Consider the following 6,949-nt stretch of genomic DNA (forward strand, 5'->3'; position numbering starts at 1 on the left):
CATACATATCGTATTTGTGTGGACGGTGGAAAACGGTCGCAGGTGCCTGTGTTTGTAGTATGCGGAGAGTTCAACTCACGTCACAACGTGCAATTCTATCGTTTTCGAACGTTTTAGTGTAGACAGTCGAAAACGCATCGAAACGGTAGCGTGGATGCAAAACCAATTAATGTAATAAGGTTGACAACAAAAAAACATACTTTTGAAAACGCATTGGAATAGACAGGACCTTAATCTTACCGATGCATTTGTCAAGCTGGATAAGTTCATATCTTGCATAACCAAAGTGACAGGAGAATCACAGTTTGGATTGCAGGCAGCGTCGGTAATACCGTACTTGTAGTCCTACAAAGTCAGAGATTGATGAAACGAAATTTAAGGCATGGCTATCAATTTTGACTCGTTCATCCCGTCTTCGAAATGTTTCAGCATGATTTAAGGATGATTTAAATTGAGACTTTGTTTCTCTGCCTAAACCAAACCCAAAGAAAAACTGAGATGAGCGAGTACTTTTAAGAAGCCAATCACTATTCATATAGTATATTAATATTATATAGATAAATAAAAGAACTCTGCAAATAAAGTTAAAATGATTTCAGTTCCAAAAAAGGTAACTTACCGTAAAATTCTGAGCTAGGAATGCTAAACGAGCTAGACGAGGCGCTTCGTGCTGTCGTAACTCCCAAAGAAGCCTTTTCAGTTCCAAGGATGAAGTCCGTATACAACCACCGTACGAAGAACTGGCCCCAGTCACAATCAAGACAAACACTAGAAATAAGCATTGCTTTGGGTGGAGTGAAGGTTTTAAAACTACAAGAAAAAGTAAGAAAATGTAAAGCTAAGGTGTAAATTAAAGCCCCTATCAATCCCGTAAGTTTTGAAAAGAGAAAAAGAGTTTGAGGGAATTAACGACCGCACAGTCTTTTTGTATATGTTTTTCCTCATCTACGAATGCTGTGAATACAGTCAAAGTTAGGATGTGATGTTACATTTGCCTTTTTTTGAGATTTTTGTTGCGACTGAGCTCTCGGATGCCCTATACGGCAAAGAAAAAACAGTCAAGTCTACCAACGGAGTTCGAAAATCTGTTTTCCCATCTTAACTGATCGCTTCGCCCTTACACAAAAAGGTAGGTATTCTTAATCCCAAGGAATTCAGTCCTTTATATATAAATGAAACTTCCAAACACTTTAAGGAAACTCAAATAAACAAGCATCACTTGAATCTGATTTCTTTAAGGGCTTCTCAAGAACAAAGTCATATCACTTACATGGCACAATGGAGCTTGAAACGTCTATCTTGCGCTCGTGGATTCTCGTGTTGTTTAGCTTGAACTTTCAAGTTTGATTGAGGAATTGTCCAACCTTCCATCCTTATATATTTTGTAAAAAGATCCTGTGTTGTCATTTCATTGGCTAAATTAAGATTTTTTCCCGAAGACCTGAATGTGGAGGTTGCCAAAAATTCTTCGTGTCATGAAATTTGGGTTATTCCTGACTCATCGAGGACATTAACTGGTGGCAAATAACATTTTCCCTGAACAATTAACTTCCTAAATTTGATATTTTACAAGACATTGCAGATCTTCCTTTAGTTCTCACCTTTTGGTGCTTTAAGAAACCTTGATCGAACAAGACCAAACCAACAGCCCTACTTGTTGTATCATGATTGTTTTGAATTTTACTTTCATATTGTTTATCACAGTTTGGCGCTAAAACCTTTAGAACAATACTCCGAGTTTTTATGAGAAATCCGATTGTATTTCCTATATTGTTTTAAATACTTTATTAGTTGAAACGGAACTTATCAAACTGATAAAACAGTCAACTAGGCTTCGCCTGCTGCTTCCACAAGGCGGGGTTCCATAGCTTTTATTAGTGACAATAAAGCAATAGAATTATCTGTTTTGTAACCCATGGTATAGTCTCGCATGAAAAGTTACAACACGCTAATTCATTTGTTTGTGATATTTGAGTTGCTAAAAAGCTAGAAGTTTGTGTTAGTTTTCACACGTCAAGAAATGTTGAATACTAAAAGCAGCAGAGCGATTTTAGTTCCTGATGTTGGCAACAGTAAGTGTCATGAGCTAAAATTATACGATGTCGCTCCGCACTGTAGGCAGGTATGTGGAAGATGGTTAGTGTATGTGAGTCGGGAATTCTGAAACATAGTTGTGTATACTTCACATCCTGTCATTGGGTGGGGAACCTTTTTTATCTAAGATTGCTGACAAATAGACAAGCTCTTCATGCTCTGTGTATGCCTGTTAAGTTGTGAGGATCAGTTCTCATCGATGTTAAGATTACCTTTCGAGGTAAATGCCGCCAGACCTCAGTGTTTCAGCTATGATACGAACTCTTTGATTGCATAAGGACAATCAGGACTGGCTTTTAGTTCAATATTGTGCGCGTTTTGTAATCGCTTGTCACATTAATCTTATCCTCTTAGCGTCTATTTATGTTCTAGTTAGCAACCATGAACGAGCACCGAGAGTTCTGCGAACGCATTACTGGCCAAAATTCTAAACATGTAAAGCAAATCTACTCGTACTCGACTTTATACTAGTGCTTTGTACTCGAATCGGTAAATGAGTCTATAACTGGTACCAGCAATTTCAAAGTGCTCAAACACAATGGAAGTTAGTTTGTTTTACAACAGCTAAGTCACGTTTGCCATTCCCTTCAGTGTTTTCAGGTGTTCTGCCTTATAGGGAACGTCCGTCAAAGTGTAACAAAGTCGTTAATGGTCATCATGATTGTCAGTAATATTTTGTTTCTTCGAGCGCCTTTAAAATCCTTTCCCATTAAAGCTGAATCGGTGCAGGCGATAGAACTTAATAAACTTCCCAGGAGCAATGGAAATCCCTGCTGCTAACAACGATTGTTTTTCTGCCGTTCCCTCGTGTGTCTCTATTTTACTGGTTTGTCTAATGCGGCTAAGAAGGTCTCTAAATGTAAAGCCTTTTTTTTTTTCATAAATAACATTGTTACAAAAAAAGTCGACAATTGTTTGAGTCTTTCAGAAGATTCTCCCAACTTAAAATCCTAGCAGTAACAATGACTGTGAAAACGTTTTTTGAATTCGATCGAACGCTTATTGCTTATGTTTTGTACTTGAATCGGTTACACTCATCATAATTATACTGCACCTATACACAGTCATCTGCTTATTCATCGATCTAAAGGAAGATTGGCATCCCACAAAAGCACACAAAGCTATGGTTTAAGTGAAAAATTATCAGGCTGATCTTGTTCTAAATTGGGGTGACAGACTCTGCAGCGTGGAGTTTGTTTGCTTAAGTAAAACATGTCATAGAATAAGAGCTAGGTGTATTTCAGATAAAACAGTATTTTATAGACTAAAGAAAGGTTGCAATAATTAATTAACAGTTAATGAATGAGGCTGAGTTTCTTATGAAGAATTATGGAGATCGAGGAGGGTGTTATCCGTCGAGGCCGTAGGCCGAGGCGGATAACACCCTCCGAGATCTCCGTAATTCTTCATATGATACGAAAACCGAATTCAATAACTGTTTTATTATTCATTCAAAATAATTCCTAGTTTAAAAACATAGCTACAACATGCTTACCTCCATCGATCCATCGATGTTCAGTTCATCTTCGATAGTGTACATTTAGGTTTGTCCAGCTCCGCAAATATTCTCCAAATAGCACATGTCGCCCTTCGAGTTGTCTTCTTGCTGTTCTTGCCATGTTTTTAGCTATTTTTAGCCTAGTTCTTACTCTTGAAACGAGTGAAATGTCCGCCATTTTTTCAAGTTCACAACCAAAACAACTCAACCTCGTCCCCAGGTCTTCTCGGTTAACGGTGCCTTAACCTGCGAAAACGCTGCATTTTTGACGTCATTTCCTCGTTAAAGTCAAAATTCTTCCAAATTTGGTCATCAGAAACTGGTTATGGTGAATTAAACGTGTGCTTTTAGCCAATCAGAATCGGGGAAATATTTTGAATGAATAATAAATGAACTTAATTCACATCCCCTTCATTAGTTAGGGGTTCAATTTTATCCAAGATTGCCAGAAACACTGGCTCTACATGTTCTGTGTATGCCTGTTAACAATTATAAGATGTGAGAAGTGCTCATGCATTGATGTTAAGATTACTATCGGGATTAATTTTACGCCAGTCCTCATTCCTTCAGCTATTATACAGACAATTTGATTGTATAAAGTACAAATTCTATCCGCTTTTATATCGTGCGCTTTTGGTAATTGCTTGTCACATTAATCTCAGCCATTAGCATCTCTTTATGTTTTAGTTATGAACGAGAGGATTTCTGCGAACCCATCACTGACCCGAAATTCTAACCATGTTTTTAAAATGTTCTCGTAATCGACTTTATACTAAATAAATGAGTATATAACTCGTATCAGGGAGGTAATTCTTCTTCAACATCTTTGTCAATTGTTAAAGATGTTTCTGGTTTTTTTGCCATCCCCTTTTATTAGTGTTTTCAGGTGTTTTGCCTTATAAAAAACGTCTCAAAGTATCACAAACATTTTGCTCAAAGTAAAAGTCGTGAATAGTCATTGTCTGTTATGTTGTTCTGTTTCTAGGAGTACTTTTATAATCTTCTCCTATCGACGCTGAATCGATGGAGGCCATAGAACTTAATAACTTGCATAAATTGCTCAGAAGTAATCCCTGCTACCAAAAACGATTGTTTTTCTACCGTTCCCTCTTGTATCTCTTTTTACTGGTTTGTGTAATGAAGCAAGAAGGTTTCAATCATTAAAAAGACATTAAAAACAAGACATTATACAAGACAATGTCAAGAACTGTCTGCGTCTTATAAGATTCTGCTAATTCAATCCTAAAGCGGTATCATTGACTGTGAAAACGTTTTTAGAATTCGGTCGTACACTGATGCTTATGGTTTGTGCTTGAATCGGTTACCCTCACAATCATAATGATACTGCGTTGTTGCATTATAAATTCCACGGCAATTAGTCAAGTACCTATCGATCGATTAGCATCCAACAGAAGCAGACAAAGCTATGGTTTAAAAGAAAATTATCTTGGTAATATTTTTCTAAACTGGGGCGAGATACTGTACAGCGTGTAGTTTTTTTGTGTTGGCGAAACATAACATAAAATACCAGCAAGATGTATTTCACATAGGCCAATAGTTTCTGGACTACAGAAAAGAAGGCACATACAGCTAAGGTTGAACTGAATAATCAGGAGCACATGCAGTTATAACGTTGCCGTACGATCAGGCAGGGAGTATGATTTTGTAGTACTGTGGTCATAAAAAAAGAAGGAAAAAGAAGGAAAAACAGTTTGAAAATGTTTGCGAGATTTTCTCAGATTAAAGAAGTGAAGACAGTGAGTTAAGCTCCAAAAAAGTTTACGAGGACAGCCAAGAGCTGATTACGCGTAAGGAAAACGGAGAGAATGTGAAAAAATGAGCTCATTGCTACGTAAAATCGTCTAAACAGAAAGAAATCTTAAACAACAGTTGCCATCGTATCATCGCTTCGAGAATACTCCCAGTTTTTATTTATTTTTTTTTTTTTACGCTTTTCTTCTGCATTTATCCAGTGAAGGCCTTTAAAAACGTTTGAAATAAACTGTTTTCAAATAAGATAAAGAGAAAAAGAAAAAACAGACATGAAATGGGGCTTTTCTGAGTTGTAAAATACCGGCCTAAACTGGTTCAAATACTCGAACAGTCAAGCAGTGCAGCTTTAAAACGAAGCAAGTTTGTCGATATTTCTTTTCTGTTTTGCTAAGTATAAAACGTATAGATTCCATGTTGCCGTGCGTTTGTTCAGTAATAGATCACAGAAGAAGTCAAAGAGTGGTAAAACCATCAGTGACACAATCGTCCGCGACTCGCGAGCCATTCTTTGGTCTTGCCATATTTTAATGTTATCAGCGATCCATCATTGAAAAGACGCACAGGCAACATTGAATCTATTTGTTAAGTAATATTCCATGCGTTTATTGATCTGTCACAACGATGACGCCAATAAAATGAAAGTCCATATCAAGTTAAGTTAATAATCTTTTATTTTGTATTTATTTTGTACATCAGGTAAAGTATCTTGGAATTATCGCCACTCACTTTGTTTTTAACACAATCTATAAATTTTATATATGACATGAAAGTTAAACAACCGATTATACGATTAATTTTCAAAAATCATCTGTAAATAGCAATGTAACTTTAAACCACAGTTACACCAAATAGAATCTATTATCTCGGTATCCAAAACCGTAATATAAGTTTCCTAAATTCTGTCCTTCACAAATTATTCCACCTGTTAACGAAATCTTGGATCATTCTATAAGACTCCTGAAGTATGGTATATAAAACACATCTTGAGAAATGACAGGCTACTGCCGCAATGGACCTGGTTGGAATGGTTCTTAGTGTCGTTGAGTTCCGCATGACTGACTGCTGTGCGACTGCAGTAGTAAGTGGAGGAAGGCCACTAAGTTTTCTATCCTGAAAGAGATTGATTTAATGCAGTGTCAATAAACAAAATAACAAACACCGGCGATGTCTTTCATTAAGCTTCATAACAACTCCACGTGGCCGACATATAAGAAAGACCTTCATCTTGGTTTTTCTAGTACATCAAAAATCAGTTACAAATTGATACAAATAAAATATTTATAAACAAAATAGACTGAAAATAAATGTGACTTTAGACGCTGTCAGAAAAGGAACTTTGATGAGGTTTGGGATTGCAAAGCTAAAAATGTCACGAAAGAAATTTACGTTAACGGCATGAGCATTGCTAAAGCCCTTCTGTTTTCAAAGGTCAAAAGATTTATAGGAATAGTTCTTTCTTCATCTTAAACTTTATTCCATAAAGTTTCCATCTTATTTTCGCACTCTTTCTGATATTAAGAAATATAAGATGGGTGTTCCCTGTGGCATAATACCGTAAAATTCCGAAAATAAGCCCCAGGGCTT

The sequence above is a fragment of the Porites lutea genome, chromosome 4 (genome assembly GCF_958299795.1).
Source record: "Porites lutea chromosome 4, jaPorLute2.1, whole genome shotgun sequence".
In the NCBI taxonomy this organism is placed as follows: Eukaryota; Metazoa; Cnidaria; class Anthozoa; order Scleractinia; family Poritidae; genus Porites; species Porites lutea.